This window comes from Chlorocebus sabaeus, chromosome 21 (assembly GCF_047675955.1).
Source record: "Chlorocebus sabaeus isolate Y175 chromosome 21, mChlSab1.0.hap1, whole genome shotgun sequence".
In the NCBI taxonomy this organism is placed as follows: Eukaryota; Metazoa; Chordata; class Mammalia; order Primates; family Cercopithecidae; genus Chlorocebus; species Chlorocebus sabaeus.
Genome location: NC_132924.1, coordinates 1,424,542 through 1,446,063, shown reverse-complemented (window position 1 = coordinate 1,446,063; position 21,522 = coordinate 1,424,542). Strand labels below are relative to the sequence as shown.

At 43.2% G+C, this 21,522-nt stretch overlaps 1 long non-coding RNA gene across 1 annotated transcript; it reads right to left on the bottom strand.

Moving 5' to 3' along the window:
- Positions 1 to 614: 614 nt before the first annotated feature.
- LOC119622726 (uncharacterized) lies at positions 615 to 18,178 on the bottom strand. Its single transcript, XR_005239302.2, has 3 exons — positions 18,089 to 18,178; positions 2,567 to 2,684; positions 615 to 2,035 (listed from the first exon to the last, which is right to left on the bottom strand). It is a non-coding gene; the product is annotated as an uncharacterized lncRNA (long non-coding RNA).
- Between the last annotated feature and the right edge of the window lie 3,344 nt (positions 18,179 to 21,522).

The following is a 21,522-nucleotide window of genomic DNA, read 5'->3' as shown; positions in this document are numbered from 1 at the left end:
GTGTGAGCTAGTGGCTGCACTCCACACACAAGGAGAGAACGAGCCCTCCCAACTGGCCTTGGGCCCATCCCCGTTTCTCCCACACTGCCTCTTTTATCTCATTTTGCTCCCAATAGCCAGCCTTGACTTTTCTGGGCTTATCTGGGCATTAGGGACCCATGTTGTACATTCATTTGCCCCATTATGTCTCCCTTAGAGCGTCTCTTAGGGCAGCCAGTCTGGAACAGTCACTTAGGAGCCTGGAGCTCCTGCAGTCTGCCACTCACTCCTTCTGCCTGATAACAAATACTATTCCTTTTATCCTTGCAACTTGACCCAGAAGTGGAAATGTGAAACCACTGGGCACAGAGGAACGGGTGGGTCTGAGAGTCTGAAAGTGCTAGAGCATGCTCCTTCTAGATCATTGTCATTGAAAAATTCAGAATGACCTTCCCCCCACAAGTCAAGAAAGAATCAACACTCCCACCTCCCTACCTGCTCGCATTCTCATTTCTAAGGAAAAATATAATGTGTTAAGAATCTATACATTATCTCATTCAACTGGCACTCTGCTTTATGAGATACGCCTATCATCACCCACTCTGCAGATGAGGAGACTGAGGCTGGGGAATATGAAATAATTTATTTCAATTCACATGGTTTGTGAGCAGTAGAGTCAGGGTCCTAATGTAGATACTAACCAGTGTTATTTGGCATACAAATTTAAATCAGTTACCTATGCTAACTTTAAAACATCAGCTTTATTAAGGCAAATTTACATATCATAAAATTCACTCATTGTAAGTGTACAATTCGATGACTTTAGTAAGTTTGCAGAGTTGTGCAACCATTACCACAAGTCAGTTTTAGAACATTTCTACTACCCCAAAATGTTTCCTCCTGTCCATTTTTGGTTCATACCCACTCCTACCCCCGGCTCCAGGCAATCACTGATCTACTTTCTGTTTCTATAAATTTGCTGTTTATAGATAAATAAAATCATCCTGTATGATCTTTTACTACAAGTTGCATTTGTTTTGGGAAGACTATTCAGCTCAGTTCTCAACATTCAGTTCAGAGGTGTGCACTGGATTAGCACAAGAAGGAAGGTATTGTAACTCCACTCCTGCAAGATGTCTGGAAGGAAAGTATTTTTGTTTTTGAAGGAGAATTTGTATTATTTTAATTATTTTTATGTACAGAAAACAGCAGAGAACATTTAACCCAGTTTAGTGGCAAGTTCTTTAGCCTTTGGCTTTTCCAGCTTGGCAATGAGAGCCACAGACTTAGGACCCAGGACACTGTCTACCAAGTGATGATGGAGCTCATTGTATCTGCCGTTCTAACTGGCTCTGATAGCTTCCACCAGCTAAGCCGAGTTAGCCTGTGTGAAGGTGACAGTGGCGCAGGTCTTCCTGTGGACTAGACGTCCCAGTCTTACCTTCCCCTCAATAATGCAGTCAGGGACCTTTATTTTACAACACAGAGACATGCACTATCACCACCCACTTTCCAGATGAGAAGGTTGAGGCTGCGGGCAGGCAGCATACAGCTAGCTCGATGGGATCCACATGATGTCCAGTCACCACTAGCTGAGCCTTCTTGTTCTCCACCAAGGTGGCGATGGTGATAACTCCTGCTCGAAGGACAGGTGGTCTCTTAGTGAGGATGTCCCCTTCGCTGTCAGCTTTCTCCTCAGCCCAGGCCAACAGCCTCTGCTTCTTCTCTTGCTTTGTCTTTGGTCTGTACTGGTGGGCCAGCTTATGTATTATAGCTGAGTGGCTCTTTGGGGGTCCAAAGTCTGGGGAAACTGGTTCATCGCAGGAGGCACTTTCAGCCATGTGTAGAGGATGGCTCTTTGCCACTGCAACCTGATAAAGCGCGGCCATTTGACAAAGCAAGTGAGGTCCCTTTTGGGCTGGATGTGCTGTCCAATGCCAAGATTGTTAGGCCTTTTCTCCAACATGGGATTCACCACTTTCCTGGCCTCCTGCTTCTTCACAACAGCAGCAGCTGGAGTCACCTTCTTCCCCTTGGCCTTCTTTCCTTTTGGCATCTTGGGTGGTGGGAGGAAGGAGAGAAAACAAAATGTTTTTGTTTGGTAACCATTCCAGACTTCTGAGGATAGAGACTGGGCACCATCAGGCTGAAAGCAGGAAATCAGGGTGGAAGTAATTATGGGGTTGGAGAATCATACATGGTTTTTTTGTTGTTGTTGTTTTTGTTTTACTTCTTAAAATATTTGAAATAATTGGTTTTAACCCATGGACTTTTAAACTCCATTTCAAGGATGGCTCCATTTAAAATAAACAAAACAGTGGCTCACGCCTGTAATCCCAGCACTTTGGGAGGCTGAGACAGGCGGAGGTCAAGAGTTCACCTGAGGTCAAGAGTTCAAGACCAGCCTGGCCAACAAGGTGAAACCCCATCTCTATTAAAAATACAAAAATTAGCAGAGTACAGTGGTTCACACCTGTAATCCCAGCACTTTGGGAGGCCAAGGCAGGCAGATCACGAGGTCAGGAGATCGAGACCATCCTGGCTAACACGGCGAAACTCCGTCTCTACTAAAAATACAAAAAATTACCTGGGCGTGGTGGCGCATGCCCGTAATCCCAGCTACTCAGGAGGCTGAGGCAGGAGAATCACTTGAACCTGGGAGGTGGAGGTTGTAGTGAGCCGAGATTGAGTCAATGTACTCCAGCCTGGGCGACAAGAGCAAAACTCCATCTCAAAAAAGCAAAAAATAAAATAACATAACATAACATAACATAACATAACATAACATAAAAAAATAAATAAAATAAAATACAAGAACAAAATGAAGGCCTAAAAATCTGATTTAAAAATATAATCCAGCTAGTCTGAAGGCAGTGAGTGATCTCAGTTTGTTCACAGTTACAGATAGAACACCTTGTACTACTCTTTCCCTCCTTCTTGCTACTGTACTTATCTTTGAAAATAAAATTAAATATAATTTTAAAAACGAAAACGTCATCAAAAGGGCCTTCCTGAAGTGACTTGGCTCATCTCTATCCAGTCGGGTGGCTCCTCCCTGAAAGGGGAAGTGAGGAAGATGATACTCCTTCCTATTCCCTCCTCCAGACGCCCACTCATTCCACTTACAGCCATGCAAGGTTTGGAGTATTTGTTTCTACTCCAGCCCTGGGTCCAATGCAGTGACACTGGGGCTCTCACCCTCCTGCCTCTGGACTCTCCATTGTGCCTGAAAATGCCTTTCCCTGGGACAGTCAGAAGTTACAACCCCAAACCAGAGAGTTGGTCCCCTTTTTCCCCTCTCTGATCACCATCCCTGTCCTTCTGAGAAAAATCCCTATTCTATCCAGAGAGAAAACAAAAGCCCCTGCTTCATAAGCATGTGTTTTCCATCCCAACCCCTTCATCCCCATTTCTCTTCTTGGCAGGAACTAATTCTTTTCAAAGCTGGAGAGGTAGTGCGCAGACTCCTTGAAGAGGCCCCAGGGAAAGGGGATGTTCTCCTTTCCCCACAGATCACTCACAGGGACTGTCTTTTCTGTACTAAGACAGACCTGAAAACAAGCCAGTTTTGATCTTCTTCACAAGTTTCTGTAGGTGCAAAGGCTCAGGCAGAATGACTAGAAGACATATGTCCTCATTAATAATAATAGCAGCTAACATTTATTAACCACATACTATATGCTATACTCTGAATGCTTTATCTGCTTTTTTTCTCATCTAATATTCAGAATAACTCTATATTAGCCTCATTTTACAAAAAAAATTAGCATTCTGGTATAGAACAGAAATTGTGCAGAATTAAATTATTGGTGCCACAGACATTTTACTATATCTGTATTAGTACAGACATTATTAAGGCACATAAATTATTAATACAAAGATGATATCAGTATTATTATTGTAATACAAAAATTACTAGTACAGGCTGGGCATGGTGACTCACAGCTGTAATCCCAAAATTATGGGAGGCCAAGGCAGTGGATCACAAGGTCAAGAGATTGAGACCAGCCTGGCCAACATGGCAAAACTCCGTCTCTACTAAAGATACAAAATTAGTTGGACATGGTGGCACATGCCTATAGTCCCAGCTATCTGAGAGGCAGAGGCAGAATAGCTGGAAGCTGGGAGGTGGAGGTTGCAGCGAGCACCACTGTACTTCGGTCTGGGCGACAGAGTAAGACTCTGTCTCCAAAAAAAGAAACCCCATCTCTACTAAAAAAAAAAAAAAAAAAAAAAAAAAAAAAAAAAATAGTTCGGTGTGGTGACTGGCAACTGTAATCCCAGCTACTCCAGAGGCTGAGGCAGGAGAACAGCTTGAACCCGGCAGGTGGAGGTTGCAGTAAGCCGAGGTCATGCCACTGCACTCCAGCCTGGGTAACAAGAGCAAAACTCCATTCAAAAAAAAAAAAAAAAAAAAAAAAAGAAATTACCAGTACAGAAGAAAGTGTCAGTAATACTACTAGCCCCAATTTGAAGACAACTGAGGCTTACAGAGGTTAAACTAATTTACCCAAGGTTACACTGTTAGTGAGTACAGCCAGCTGAATTCAGTCCACACAAATAACTTACCTCTTAACCTTAAGTAAAGCTTACCCTCCTCTGTGCCTCCCACACTCACCCCTGGTTTCCTGCATGGGCAGGGATGAGTGAGGAACAGAGGAGGATATGAGCTGTGGACTACAAGAGAAAAAAACAAACAAAAAACCAAAAAAACACAGTGACCGAAGGAGAAGGAACTCCTCTTCCTTCCTGGTGACCCAGAGCCAATAGGGAAATGGGTAACTCAGTAACCAGAGAAAAGTCCCATACCCTGTGTTTGAAAGAAAGAAACATTTTAAAAGTTAGAAAATAAGTATGAACAATGTTGTATTTAAATTGAGCTCAAGCAACAGATGTTTCCTTTCTTTTTCTTCTTTGAGGCAGAGTCTTGCTCTGTCATCTAGGCTGGAATGCAGTAGGGCGCTTGGCTCACCGTAAACTCTGCCTGCTGGGTTCAAGCGATTCTCCTGCCTAAGCCTCCCAAGTAGCTGGGATTACAGGTGTGCGCCACCACACCCGGCTAATTTTTGTATTTTTAGTAGAGACGGGGTTTCACCATGTTGGCCAGACTGGTCTCGAACTCCTGGCCTCAAGTGATCCTTTTGCCTAGGCTTCCCAAAATGCTGGGATTACAGGGGTGAGCCACCACACCAGGCCCAGATGTTTCTTTAGCATATATTTTACACCAGGCTTTTCATTTGGCTTTTGAACATTATGTTGAAGTATATTAGCTTTTATCATTACTTTATTCTAAGATCTTGCCCTATGAATGAGCCCAAATCTCATATCCACAGATCAGGGAGGGTTAGGGACAATGCACAGAACACAGGCTGGGATTTGCTTTGGGAACAGTCCTTGGGGCAGACGATGCCTGCTGGAGGGAAGGGCTCTCTCTATGTATAGTTGCTGGGAGCCCAGGGCTGGACTCAGAGAAGCAAGATGAGTATTAATCCATAGCAGAGACATACAGATATATGCATCTTCCAATAGAGACCACTGGGGTTCCCACAAGAAAAGTTGACAAATAGTTCAGCCAGAAACATGAAGAGGGGAAGGAAATTACTCAGAGTATTGATCGGAATGTATACAGTAGCCCTCAAATGCAGCAAACTCAGCACAGCTGTACCCACTTCTCCTTCAGAGCAGGGAAAAGACGAAAGTGTCAGAAACTTTCCATCCTCTCACCCTCATAGGTGTGAAATCATCTCCCTCCACTAGGAGAAAGAAAATACTTTAACCAGCCAGGTGCAGTGGTTCACACCTGTAATCCCAGCACTTTGGGAGGCCGAGGCAAAAGGATCGCTTGAGGCCAGGAGTTTGAGACTAGCCTGGCCAACACGGTGAAACCCCATCTCTACTAAAAATACAAAAATTAGCCGGGCATGGTGGCAGGCGCCTGTAGTCCTAGCTACTCTGGGGACTGAGGCAGGAGAGTCCCTTGAACCCAGGAGGTGGAGGTTGCAGTGAGCCGAGATCACGTCACTGCACTCCAGCCTGGGTGACAGAGTGAGATTCCGTTTCAACAACAAAAATACTTTAATCTTTATTTGTCCTAGGTGAATGCCCCAGGGTGGAACCTTCTGCAGCCTTTACCTGAGTGGGCAGAAAAAACAAAACAAAAATAAATAAAAATGGGAAATGAGAGGCTACTGCGGTGAAGAGAAGGGGGGAGAATGGGATAGAGTGAGGTGGGAGGGGCAGAGGAGACAGGCCACAAGGAGGACTTCGATTCTGGGGGCTGTTGGCCCAGATGTGCATGTGGGTCCAGCTTCTCTGTTCCTCCGAGTGTAGAGACAGTCCAGCATAGTGGACTGGGGGCTGGGACTCCTAAGATGGGGCAGTCAGGCTGCAAGTTTGGGGTAGTTCAGTGTTTAGGAGTGCACAGAAGGTTCAGAAGTTTTGTTGGGGAGAGAAAAGACTTGCTGTAAAGCAGTTATTCATGAAGGAGTTTTCTTCGGTCAGAATTTATGTTGCTACCCTGCAGGCTGCTTTTTTTTTGTATTAATCAAAAGACAGTTCCAAAGAAACAGTGTCACAAGCAGGGTGTGGTGGCTCATGTCTGTAATCCTAACACTTCTGGAGGCTGTGGCTGGCAGATCTCTTGAGCCCAGGAGTTTAAGACTAGCCTAGGCAACATGGTGAAACCCCATCTCTACAAAAAAACACAAAAATTATCCGGGCACAGTGGTATGCATCTGGAGTCCCAGCTATTCGGGAGGTTGAGGTGGGAGAATCGCTTGAGTTCAGGAGGTGGAGGCTGCAGTGAGCTGTGATCGCACCACTGCCCTCCAGCCTGGGCAACCCTGTCTTAAAAATAAATAAACAAATAAAAAATGGTGTTACACTGGGTCCCTCCCTGGACTGTCTCTGCTGCCATCTGTGGCGGGGCGGCCCGAGGGAAACTCTGGGCATCAGGGTAGGAAGGCAGAGTATTGCCTCAGGCCTTTCTGGACTTCCCTCTGTTGACATTAAAATTAGCCTCGAACTGGTTAAGAAAGGTCCTCCCTGAGCCCCTTTTTTCAGGGTGGGAAAAAAAAATCAAAAATTAAAAAGAAAATCAAACGCACGTACCCTGTGTTGTAAACATGCTACCTTAAGTGAAGGTGCAGATCAAGAGAGAGAAACCAGAGTTTTACAGTTTTGTTATACTTGCAGCTCCCTTGGGAGCAACAGCACTCCATGCAAGGCCACTCAGGTGAAGCCCGGGTCAGTCACATGGCAAAGGGGGAGAGGGGGTGACTGTGGGAATGCCCCTTTCTTGTGGTGTCTGTGGGAGGCGGAGGAACATGGCTTACTACTAGCTAATTTGAATAATTTCACTGAGTTCTGGGACAGAGAGACTGTCCCTTGTTGTCTGGCACCTGACCCAGGGCAGTTAGAGTGGGTGTGTAGTGGCCCAGAGCGTGAGGGCCCAGTCAGGGAGATGGTTGAGGTATGGAGGTAACTGGCTGCTTAAGAAAAGGAACTGACCAGGGCCTCAAAACTGGGTTGACAGCATTTCTCACACACACACACCCTATATTACACCCTGTGAACTGAAGAATAGCTAATTTTCTTATCTTAGGGGACATAATCTTGGGAAGATAGAAGTCTCTATACTTAAGCCTAAATTTGCAAACAAGAGTTCTAAGCCATTATCTGCTATTCCTTATTGTAGCATGCAAGAGCTCTTGTTTTGGCCAGACATGGTGGTTTATGCCTGTAATTCCAACACTTTGTGAAGCAGTGGCAGGAGGATGGCTTGAGGCTAGAGTTTGAGACCAGCCTGGGCAGCATAGTGAGAACTCTGTCTCTCAAAAAAAAAAAAAAAAGGACCTCCTGTTTAAGCCATTGGCAAATGGCTGTTTTCATTTCCTCAGCAAACCTATCTGCTTGGGAAGCCACAGCCCACAGCTTCCTCTCAGGTGTTCTTTACCATCCTTGAGAAGGAAGAGATGAGGGTCAGGCTGCTGTGAGCTAGAATGGCAGGTAGAATGATGGCCCTCCCTAAGATGTCCACATTCTAATTCTTTTTTGTTTTTTAGAGACAGAGTCTCACTCTGTCACCCAGGCTTGTGCGCAGTGGTGTGATCTCAGCTCACTGCAACCTCCGCTTCCCGGGTTCGAGAGATTCTCATGCCTCAGCCTCCTGAGTAGCTGGTATTACAGGTGTGCACCACCATGCCCGGCTAATGTTTATATTTTTAGTAGAGAGAGTTTCACCATGTTGGCCAGGCTGGTCTCGAGCTCCTGGCCTCAAGTGATCCCCTCCTTGGCCTCCCAAAGTGCTGGGATTACAGGCGTGAGCCACCACTCACAGCCCACATTCTAATTTTTGGAACCAGTGAATATGCTACTGTAGGACAGGAAGGCTTCCCCTCCACTCTCTGAGGGTTTCATAGCTGAGTCCCAACTGACAACAGGCAGACTAACAGGAGAAAAGTTATACAAATGTATTATGTACACGTGGCATCACAGGAAAGAAAAAGGAATACCCCCAAAACCAGTGGGGTTTAGCAGCCTGTATGCCCTCTTCACAGGCGACAGGGGAGGAGATATGTAGGCAATTTAGGAGAGAGTAAGTGACTTTGGAATAAAAATGAATGGGCCTTTGGCTGGCTGTGGTGTTGGCTTCTTGTTTTCCCTCCTGTGATGAGTTAATTAATCTTCCCTGGCTGATGAAACTCGTGGGGAGGGCACTGGTGACAACTGAGTTTTTTGAGGATCTGTATTTAGACAGATGGAGAGTTAAGAAAAAGCCTCCCCTTGCCTTTGCTGTTTTTCAAGTACCTCCAGCTCTAGGTAATCAATACAATACATTGGCGTATTTGGGGATGGCATTTCCTGCACTCCTTCATTACCTGACACGGTAAAAGGAAAAAAAATTTTTTTTTTTTTCAAGATGGAATCTTGCTCTGTCACCCAGGCTGGAGTGCAGTGGCACGATCTTGGCTCACTGTACCCTCCGCCTCCTGGGTTCAAGCAATTTTCCTGTCTCAGCCTCCCGAGTAGCTGGGATTACAGGCATGTGCCACCACGCCTGGCTAACTTTTGTATTTTCAGAAGAGAGAGGGGTTTAGTCATGTTGGCCAGGCTGGTCTTGAACTCCTAACCTTATGATGCGCTTGCCTTGGACTCCTAAAGTGCTGGGATTACAGGCGTGAGCCACTGCACCTGGCAAAAGGAAATTAAGGTTGCTAATCAGCTGATCTTGAGATGGGGACAAGCTAATCATGAGTGCTTAAAAATGGAACAGGGAGGCAGAAGAGAGGACTGGAGAGATGCTACATTGAAAGGACTCAATCCACTGTTGCTGGCTTGAAGATGGCAAAAGGGGCCATGTGCCAAAGTAGGCAGGCAGCCTCTAGAAGCTGGCAGAGGCAAGCAAAGTAAGCTTTTTCTAGAGCCTCTAGAAAGAATGCAGCTCTGTACACATTTTGATTTTAGCCCAGTGAGGCCCATGTTAGACCTCTGACCGGCAGAACTGTAAGATAAGTTTGTGCTGTTTTAAGTCACCATGTTCATGATTTTTTTTTAAATGGCAGCAAAAGGAATAGTAAAGAGCCTGAGAGGTGTTAGCTGCTCTTGAGTGATAGAATTCCCCATTCAGAATCACTCTCCTATACCTCTTGCTACTACAGCCATTCAATATCAGTGATTTGTTTTTAAGCAGAAATGAGCTGATTAAGGGATACTCAGTAGTTTACAGAATGTCTGGGAGGATCACAGACTAGGTTCTGGAGCACACGGCCAGGTACAATCCCCAAACATACGGTAGGGCTGCTCTTCTAAAACATTTAAACAAATGTTTATATGCTTACTTTGAAAAGTTTCAAACCACAGAAAAATGGAAAGAGCACTACAATGAACCCCCGTATCTCCTGGACTGGGTTGGGTTTCCCTCAAAGGAGATCCTGAGAGAACTTGGGTACAGGACGTTTATTTGGGAGGTGATCCCAGAAAGCACAAGTGAAAAGGTGCAGGACGTGGGACAGGAAAGGAAAACACAGTGATACGTGCATTCCTCAGGCAGTCACCAGTGTGTGCCACCAGGGCTCCCTCCTGAGGACCTTCTGGGAAACCAAGCACGATAAGCTCCCCAGTTGTCTCGCCAGAGGATGGGGAGACGGGAGCTTTTATCCACTGGCTCCTCTCCCCATTGGCTAAGAGTCAACCCTGAGAAAGTCAACTGCCTGTTTCCAGGTTGTGCCTAACCAACAGTATTGCACGCTTCCCTGTGCTGGCGAAAGCCCTCTGGCAGAGAAGCGGTGAGATGCGTCATTTGAGGTGTCAAGTCTTCCCGTGGCAGAAACTGTGAACCACAGCTGGCAGTGAACTCAAACAGGAGCTGAGGGGATGTGGGATGGGGCATCAACATCATCTGCTACAATCCCTCCAAAGATTTACCGCTAACAGCTGGCCGTCTCTTTCCCTCTCTATACTTATAGCCCACACATACGGCAAAGACATAGTATTTATCATGTGCCAGGCACTGTGCCTCTAACTCAGCCCTTGAGTCTGCATAATGACCCTATGTAGCAGGTATCCCATAGCTGTAATGCTTAGTGGTCACTGGAATCATTCCAAAGGGTGTGGGAACCATTCTATTTTCAAATATCATTATGCTAGAAATTACATTTTGTGAAACTATTTGAACTTACGGTGACAAATTTTAGATGCCAACCTAAAAATATACAGGGAGGTGCATAGTTTTCAAAATTCTTTCTGCAAGTAAGCAGCCAAAGAATTCCCATCCTAGATGTGTGGTGTCATGTCTGCAACCGGTGCTATGCCCAGAATCACTAAAGAGGGTGATGGGGGCTGGGGTAGGGAGAGACATGGGGAAGGAACTAAAGCACTTCTGTGGTTGCCCTAAAATAATCCTGGGAAATACATTTTTTTAAAAAAGATAAGGCCAGGCGTGGTGGCTCACGTCTGTAATCCCAACACTTTGGGAGGCTAAGGCAGGCGGATCACAAGGTCAGGAGATCAAGACCGTCCTGGCTAACACGGTGGAACCCCATCTCTACTAAAAAATACAAAAAATTAGCCAGGCGTGGTGGCAGGTGCCTGTAGTCCCAGCTAGTCAGGAGGCTGAGGCAAGAGAACGGCATGAACCTGGGAGGCAGAACTTGAGGTGAGCCGAGATTGCACCACTGCACTCCAGCCTGGGCAACAGAGTGAGACTCCCATCTCAAATGAATGAATGAATGAATGAATGAATGAATGAATGAATGAATGAATGATGCTATAGATAGAAAATGAGTTCAGCTTTCTGGAAGTCCAGATGGATGCGTGCTGAATACCCAGGCTGGGCTCTCCACATTCTGATTCTGTCCCTCTCAGAGCCTGAGGATGCTTAGTGGTCACATGCCATACAAAACTGTCACCTCCCCTATTATAATTACTTGGTTTTCTTAATGTCGCCTCTTCAGCCTCTAACTGTTCAACTTACTTTATGATCAATGTAACTATATATATATATATTTTAAAGGTTTTCTAGGCTGGGTGCGGTGGCTCACTCCTGTAATCCCAGCAGTTTGGGAGGCCGCGGTGGACAGATCACTTGAGGTCAGGAGTTCGAGACCAGCCTGGCCAACATGGTGAAACCCCAACTCTACTAAAAACACAAAAAAAATCAGCCAGGCGTGATGGTGCACGCCTGTAATCCCAACTACTTGGGAGGCTGAGGCAAGAGAATTGCGTGAATCCGGGAGGCGGAGGTTTCAGTGAGCTGAGATCACACCATTGCACTCCAGCCTGGGCAACAGAGTGAGATTCCAACTCCAAAATAAATACATAAAAGTTTTTAAATCTAACTTTATCAGGAAAACAGCTGACACTTTTTTCTCTTCTAGAGAACAAATACAGTAGCATTCGCTTCACAGTGCAAGCACATTGAGGGCAAGATGTGAGCTGTGAGGTAGTTGTGAGGCTGTGATGAGAAATGAGCTATGGGGGCGGAGGCAACAAACAGTGACAACAGAAAAGCTACCTTATGTGGAGAAGAGGTGCTCTGGATGTAATTTATCTAATTGAGTTTTACAACCAATCAGGCTCAGCAGCTATAACCCTGCCATTTCCCGTATAAAACATCTGTAATTTATAGGGGTAAGCTGGTTGGTTCTCTTGAATCCATTCTCCCCAACAGTAGAGTAAGAAAGGTTAGAAAGGGTGTTAGAATCTGGTCTAATCAATAGCTCGATCCAGGTTACAAGGGTGTTTTCCAAGCTTCTTGTAATGTTCAGTTTAGTTCACGTATTCAGCTATTTTTTCCTCCTAGTCTGTTGTTCATGTTACCCAGGCATGGTAGGAGAAACCCTAAAGAGCGACTTTTCTTGCTGTGATTTCCTGTTCCTATCTGGTAACATGGGGAAACAGCTTAGGCTTTGAAGCCAGACAAGCATGTGTTTAAATCCAGGCTCATCACTTACTAGTTGTGAAGATAGATAGGTTATTTAAATTATCTGAACCCCAGCTTCCTTTCCTGCAGAATGGGGGTGATGTCTCCTCCTCACAGGGCTGCTGTGAGGAATTAGCAAGGGCATGTGTGCAGAGAGCCCAGTCCATTGCTATATAATTAATGACGGCCAGTGTTAATATTGTCACCATTATCCTTCTGATCTGTAATTTGATTTCTGAACAGACTGACTATAAAAAAAAAATGCAGAAGACTGATTCAAATATCTTGGCTGGTTTAATGGTAAGTTGTAGAAATCAGAAATTGCTATTCCGGTTTTAAGTCACTGCAGTCGGTTACTGAAATCAGTTCATTAGTTTGATTATCCATAGGTCTGAGGTAATGTCCTAAACACAGTAGGCATGCCTGTAACAATGATAATAACAGCAGCAGTGAGTAATAATTTTAATAACCCTTTAATCTATAAAGCAATTACAAAAACCATCTCATTTAACCCTCTCACAAAAACCTATGATTATTCTTCTTCTCATTTAGGGAAGTGGAAGGTAAAATACGAGATATTAAATAACTCTCACCTTTGTGCCTTTGCACTCCCTGTTTCCTCCCTAGAAACTTCCCCTAATGTCTCTTCTATGTATGAAATTGCAACACATTCATCAGGGACCATTTTAAGCTTTCCTCTCCTCTTTTCATAGGAAAGAACTCATGCTTTTCTGACCTTCTATAGTACTTGAAGTGTGAACCACATTATTTACTACTTCATTACCCTCTCTTTCATTTCTTCCCAATGGTTTCCTGTTTTTGAAGTCTACTAAAAGAAACAACAGGCCAGGCACAGTGGCCCATGCCTGTAATCCCAGCACTTTGGGAGGCTGAGTCGGGCAGATCACTTGAGGTCAGGAGTTCAAGACCAGCCTGGCCAACATGGTAAAACCCCATCTCTACTAAAAATACAAAAATTAGATGGGCTTGGTGGCAGGAACCTGTAATCGCAGCTACTTGGGAGGCTGAGGCAGAAGAATCACTTGAGAGTCGCTTCTGGGAGCTGGAGTTTGCAGTGAGCCGAGATCACGCCACTGCACTCCAGCCTAGGCGACAGAGCAAGACTCCATCTAAAAAACAAAAAACAAACAAGCAAAGAAACCAAAAAACAACAGCAGCTCTGCCTCTCTAGGGGGTAGGAATCGTGCAGCTGGAATGTATTTCGGATCTTGCCACCCAGTCCCTTTCCCCTTCACACTCCCTAGCCCAGAGCTGGACTCAGAGCCAGTGCCTCATGAATACTGGATTGATTCACGGAGAATTCACCTGAAATGATGGTCTAGAAAATCCATTGCAGGACAAAAATAGAGAATAACTCTTTAGGGACTGCCATCTAAGAAGCAGGGCAAAAATGTTCCTGCTGGGAAATTAAAATGCAAGAAGCAAACACAAGCAGAAAACACATCTCTTACATGCAGCTTCTAGCACTGATTCTGGTGGTCCCCATTAAACCCTGGTTAAGCTTAAATGACTAGGACATGCCTTTAGTCACGGTGTCCCCAGCTTATGCCACTGTGACCATATATAGGTGGGGACATCTTTTGTGGGTTCATGACATTGTTCTTCCTGTTGCAGTGATGGGAATTAACTTCACTGTCTAACAAAATTAAACAATTCTTAACTAACGGAAGCTAAAGAGCAACTGATATTTTTGGAGGCTCTTTCAAATTAGGATAGCTGAGACTAATGGAAAAACAAACACATTTTATACCAAATACTAGTTGCATATTGTTGCATACCAAATATCAGCCTAGAGATAATTGTTCCTTTTGTTTCTTCATTTTTATCACATTTCTTCCCAGTGCTTTATATGATTTATTGTATAATCCCCAATGATTTTAATGACTGGGTTCCTACCCTAGGATCACTCATCCAGTGAAGAAGCCAAGGAAGGCTCTTGAGAAACATGCTCTGCCAAGTTCTAGTGGGGTCACTTTCTCTAGGCCAGTACTTCTCAGACTTAAATGTGCATACAAATCAGCAGGAGGTCTTGTTAACATGCAGATTCTGATTTTGTAGACCTGGGTTGGGACCCTTGAATTCCGCATTCCTAACACAGTAGAGGGGTTTGTGTTCTTGTGCGAAAATCACACTTCAAGGAGCAATGTTCTAGGTAGAACTGGAGCTCAGTGGAAAGGCAGATCCCTGAGAGCTTGACCAAAGACTCTTGTGTGGGAGTAGATGTGGACCCCATCACTGGAGGTCAGAAAGATCCTTAAGTCCACGATGGCCCTGCTTCAAAGGCAGGACAACCTGGGGAGGACCTTAATTTCTGGAGGAAAATGGGCAGCTTCTTAGCATATAGCAGGAGCAGATATACTTCGGGCTGGGAGCTCTCCCTGGTGCTGCTTAAGACTTCCCCCAAGTCTGCTTTCCTCACAGGAGCCTTTCCTGAATTTCTGCTTTTGTCAAAAATGTCAGTCTCAATGCTTACTTGTAACTGCGCCCTACTCTGCTGCTGCTGCCTGGCTATACCTTGTATTTATTGCTGGCCTATACCTGGAGTCCTTGGTCCTGCTTGGGAAAGAGTATTGAGGTTTCAAAGCTGTCATCCTTGGGGACAGATTTAACCCTTAAACCTTTATGTGTCTATCTACCTATCTATCCATCATCTGTCACCTATTAATATCCACTTTAATTTGAAATTTTTGACCAGGAAAGGAAAAGAAAGTTCAATGTGGCCATAACTTTTAAACAAAGTAAGGCACATAATAGGTATTCATTGTATTTTTTTTAATTGAGGTGAAATCTCACATAACATAAAATTAACCATTTTAAAGTGTTTTTAAGTGGGCCAGGCACAGTGGCTCACATCTGTAATCCCAGCACTTTGGGAAGCCGAGGCAGGAGGATTATTTGAGCCCAGGAGTTCAAGACTAGCCTGGTCAACATAGTGAGACTCTGTCTCTGCATAAAATAAAAATTAACCAGGCATGGTGACACATGCTTGTAGTACCAGCTTGTAGTACCCCTGAGGTTGGGGTATCACTTGAGCCCAGGAGTTCGAGGCTGTAGTGAGCTATGATCAGGCCACTACACCCCAGCCTGGATGACAGAGTGAGACCTTGTCTCTAAAAAACATTAAAAATAAAATAAAAGTGTTCAATTCAGTGGTGTTTTTTATGTTCACACCTCTCTCTAGTTTCAAAGCATTTAAAGCATAGTTAAATGAAATCTGCATGAAAGCAAAGTTAAAGATTACTTGGTTGGTTCATAAGAAATTTCTGTCGTTTATTGAATTCACAATTTAACTCTTAAATATGAATGAATATTTTTTTCACTTTGCTTTTTTATTTGCCTATGGAATAATGATAATAATGACAGTAACAGCTGTTATTTATGGAAGGCTTACTACATGTCAGACACTTTGTATATATTTTTTTTCAATCCTCACAACAACCTAATGAAATAGGTATTATTGTTAACTTTTGATAGAAAAGGACACTGCAGCTCAGAGATTTTAGTTAACTTTTCCCAAGGCCACAGAGTTATCACTCAACTGAGCTGAGATTTAATCCAAGTCAATCTGACTCCAAGACTTCATCTCAAAATCACAACACAATAATGTCTCATGTGGACACAAACTTATTATATGTGACAGAAAGGAATTATGGAGAAAGTAAACTCTTAGGAAGCAATGAAATGGATACACATAAACTCAAGGTTAAATATTTGGATATAAGGAATAAGAAGCTAACAAAATACCAGAAATTTTCATAGAACCATTCACAGTTAAGGAGACTTCATGCTGAAAGTTTTTCATATAATGTAAGAGACTCATATTTAATTACTCACCTGTCAGGATTTTTAAAACGTGACTTATAACTATTACCGCCTCTCTCTTACATCAGTGATTTCTCTCCCTTTACCGGATCATTCCTATCTAAAAGGAAACCTACGCTAACATTTTCTTTCTTTCTTTTTTTTTTTTTTTGAGACAGAGTCTCGCTCTGTAGCCCAGGTTGGAGTGCAGTGGCACGATCTCCACTCACTGCAAGCTCCGCCTCCCAGGTTCACGCCATTCTCCTGCCTCAGCCTCCCAAGTAGCTGGGACTACTGGCGCCCACTACCATGCCTGGCTAATTTTTTTTTGTATTTTTAATAGAGATGGGGTTTCACCTTGTTAGCCAGGATGGTCTCAATCTCCTGACCTCGTGATCTGCCTGCCTCGGCCTTCCAAAGTGCTGGGATTACAGGTGTGAACCACCGTGCCCGACCACATTTTTCATTTTTTAAAAACAAAACAACTTCTCTTGACCCCACATCATTTCTTTCTGGCTACCTTTCCATTTGTCTGCTCCTCTTCACTGCAGAACTTCTTGAAAGCATTGCCTATAGTCACTACATTCTCATTCATCTCCTATCTTTTCTTTAGCCCACTCCAGTAGAGATTCTGTCGCCACCACTGCACCCAAACTGCCCTCATGGAGGTCACCAGTGACCTTCTTGTTGCCACATTCATCACTCACTTTTTGGGCCATACCTTCTGGAACTTTTCAGCAGCCTCTGACCCAGCTGACCAGTGGGTTCATACCCTCCTTGAAACTCTTCTTTTGGCTTCTGTGTTACCACACTCTCCTGGTTTTCTTTCAACTATGAAGGCTCTTTCTTCTCAGTCTCCTTCCTTGGTTCTTAGTTCTTAATTTCTAGCATCTGGTTCTTCCTTCTCTGGCCCAGGGCTTTGTTCTGAACCCCACAGATTTCCCCATATGCCCATCTTCCCTAGATGATCTCATCCAGTCCCATGGCTTTATGTATCTCCTATATACTAACGCTAATCAAAGGATACCTTCTGCTCAAATTCTCCCCAAAACTTCAGATAGCTCCAGCTGCCATCTTGATGTTTTTTTCCTAGAAGTTAGTAGGCATTACATATACTCAATAAGTCCAAAACTAAGCCCTTGATATCCACCACTGAACCTGCTCTTCCCCCAGACTTCTCCATTTCACAAATGGCAGCATCATTTACCTATTTGCTTATGTTATAAAAAGAAAAGCCAGACAAAATTCTTCATTTCTCTTTCCTCTTTTCCTAATGCATCACAAGTTTGCTTCACTCTATCTCTGCCTTCTAGCCAAAGTCAGTCCACTGTGTCTATCTCTATTTCCTCTGCAGTCATTGTAATAATCCAAGCCACTGTTATACCTCACTACTACAATAGCCTTAAAACAGGTTTCTCTACTTTCTCTTTCTTCTCTTATGCCCTCGTAATTCATTCTCAAAACCACCACCAGAGTAAATCAGATCAGTTACTCCTCTGCTTAAATCATCCTGTGGCTTATCTCAAATACAACCAAAAACTCTTTACTGCAGCTTTCAAACTTCAACAAACACTGTCCTCTGGTACTCCTTTTTTATTTTATTTTTAATTTAATTTAGTTTTATTTTATTTTACAGAGATGGGGTCTTACTATGTTGACCAGGCTGGTCTCAAACTCCTGGTCTCAAGAGATCCTTCTGCCTCGATCTCCCAAAATGTTGGGATAATTCTTCCTTTTAGAGTGTAAGCTCCATGAGGGCACAGACCACACAATGATTACTGTGCACCTGCGCCTAAAATAGTGCTTAATACAGTCTAGGTGCTTGATGGATGACAAAATGGAGCTCAAACAAATAAAATGACTTACCCCAAATCATCCAGTTGATGATGAAGCCAGAATTTGAATGCAAGTCTTTGACTCTGAATCTTGGAGTCCTCCTTTTTCATTATAACTCATGTAATCTGTGTTCAGCAGATAAGTATTTTAATTATCTGAGTTATAGAAAAAGGCCCCTGACTTTTTGCTATTCATAAATCTTATTTAAAAATTGCTAAAATAGTTTTTTCTTTTTTGTTGTTTTAACATATTATTACTGTTACCCAGAAAAATAGTACTTTAAATAAATATTCTGTCTGGAAAATATTTTTGCATTAGTGAAATAGGCTTTGCATTGACTATTCTTTTATTTGCTTGTTTATGAGAAAAGATATCACTCTGTTGCTCATAGTGGAGTAGAGTGGCATGATCATAACTCCCTGCAGCGTCAACCTCCCAGGCTTAAGCCTCCTGCCTCAGTCTCCCAAGTAGCTGGGACTACAGGCCTGCATCACCATGCCTGGCTAATATTTTATTTTGTAGAGATGAGGGTCTTGCTATGCTGCCCAGGCTGGTCTTGAACTCCTGGCCTCAGGCCATCCTCCTGTCTTGGCCTCCTATTGGGATTACAGGCATGAGCCACTGCACACAGCTGACTATTCTATTTTTAATGGGCTCAAACTGAACTTAAAAATCATCTTCTGATTTTGTTTGGTCAGAAGTTATTAAAATATATTTGGAACAATTTGCTATGCAGTCAATGAGATTATGTTCTTTTGAACAAAATTATTTTTTAAATTAATGTCTTAAGTCCTCTAAAAAAGGTTTCACAATGCCATTCTAAAATGGAAGAATTGTGGTTTGCTAACCACACTTTTTGAATGTCCCAAAAACAGAAATTATGTCCTGGAAAGAAAGGCAGTAAGACTGTTAAATAACCAGAGGAATTTCAAAATAATAGGTACACATACTTTTAAAATATTCTATAATTTATTTCTCTTAACTCTGGATTTTTCAAAAAATTATTTGCCTCTAAGAAATACATGTACTGGCCAGGCACAATGGCTCACGCCTGTAATCCCAGCACTTTGGGAGACCAAGGTGGGCAGATCACCTGAGGTTGGGAGTTCGAGACCAGCCTGATCAACATGGAGAAACTTCATCCCTACTAAAAATACAAAAATTAGCCAAGCGTGGTGCACATGCCTGTAATCCCAGCTACTCAGGAGGCTGAGGCATGAGAATCGCTTGAACCTGGGAGACGAAGGTTGCGGTAAACCGAGATTATGCCACTGCACTCCAGCCTGGGCAACAAGAGCGAAACTCTGTTTCAGAAAAAAAAAAAAAAAAGAAAAAAAAAAAAGAAATACATGTACTTAAGTTTATAAAATCAAACATGCTTATATTGATGTTTCTTCATCTTTCACTGTTAAATATTATCTAGTCACTTCCTACTAAGGAAGGTAAGGATTTAGTTCTCCAACACGCCTCAACATACCTGTGTCCCATACACTTCTCCCCTGACCTTCTCAATAGAGTGACACAGCAATCTTGGATTAAACCAACAATCAGTCACAACCAGATATTAACATTATGACTATTGTTCACAGCTGAGTCCAGTATGATTGGACACATTTCTTTTAACTCTTAGCATTAAGCATTGCCTTTTTTGGGGTATTAGTTTTTTATGCACATATCACCAGTTCATCTATAAGCTTTCTGACAGAACTATAATTCCTCTTGCTATGATCACACATATCAGACAATCTGTTTCCATTTCTTTCTCCCATTTGCCCCGGAGTGACTTCCCAATAGTGCTCTACTTCTTGGTTTTATTTCATTTTTTATTTTTTGGGGGACTAAGTCTCACTCTGATGCCCAGGTTGGAGTACAGTGGTGTGATCTCAGCTCACTGCAACCTCTGCCTCCACGGTCCAAGCGATTCTCCTGTCTCAGCCTCCCGAGTGGCTGGGATTATAGGCACATGCCACCATGCCCAACTAATTTTTTGTATTTTTAGTAGAGATGGGGTTTCACCATGTTAGCCAGGAGGGTCTTGGTCTCCTGACATCATGATCCGCCCACCTTGGCTTCCCAAAGTGCTGGGATTACAGGCGTGAGACACTGTGCCCAGCCTAACTTCTTGTTTTTCAAAATTTTTCTGAGTACAGAGTAGGTGTATATATTTATGGGTTACATGAGATATTCTGATACAGGCATCCCATGCATAATAATCACATCAGGGTAAATGGGGTATCAATCATCTCAGGCATTTATTCCTTGTGTTACAAATAATCCAATTATCCTTTTTTTTTTTTTTTTTTTCTTTTTTGGAAGAGTCTCGCTCTGTCACCCAGGCTGGAGTGCAGTGGCATGATCTCGGCTCACTGCAGCCTCTGCCTCCTAGGTTCAAGCAATTCTCCTCCCTCAGCCTCCTGAGTAGTCGGGATTAAAGGTGAGTGCTACCAAGCCAGGCTAATTTTTGTATTTTTAGTAGAGATGGCGTTTCTCCATGTTGGCCAGGCTGGTCTCGAACTCCTGACCTCAAGTGATTTGCCTGTCTCAGTCTCCCAAAGTGCTGGGATTACAGGTGTGAGCCACCATGCCTGTCCTCTTTTAGCTATTTTAAAATGTGCAATTAAATTATTATTGTGTTATTGATAGAAGTTACCCTGTTGTGCTATCAAATACTAGATCTTATTTATTCTTTCTCTTTTTTTATACTCATTAACTATCCACTCTGGCCCCCAACCCCCACTCTCCTTCCCAGTGTCTGGTAATTGCCATTCTACCCTCTATCTCCATGAGTTCAATTGTTTTAATTTTTAGCACTCACAAATGAGTGAGAACATGCAAAGTTTGTCTTTCTATGCCGGTTTATTTCACTTAACATAATGACCTCCAGTTCCATCCATGTTGTTGCAAATGACAGGATCTCATTCTTTTTTATGGCTAAATAGTATTCCATTGTGTGTAAGTACCCTAGTTTCTTTATCCATTTATCTGTTGACATACACTTAGGTTGCTTCCAAATGTTGGTTATTGCGCTGCGATAAACATAGGAGTGCAGATATCTCTATTATATACTGATTTCCCTTCTTTTGGGTATATATCTGGTAGTGAAATTGCTGGGTCATATGATAGCTCTATTTTTAGTTTTTTGAAGAACCTCCAAACTGTTCTCCATAGTGGCTGTGCTAATTTACATTTCCACCAACAGTGTATGAGGATTCTCTCTTCTCCACATCTTTGCCAGCATTTGTTATTGCCTATCTTTTGGATAAAAGCCATTTTAACTGGGGTGAGATGATATCTCATTGTAGTTTTGATTTGCATTTCTTTGATGATCAGTGATGTTGAGTACCTTTTCATATACCTGTTTGCCATTTGTATGTCTTGAGAAATGTCTATTGAGATCTTCTGCCCATTTTAAACTGGATTATTAGATATTTTTCCTATAGAATTGGTTGTGTTCCTTATATATT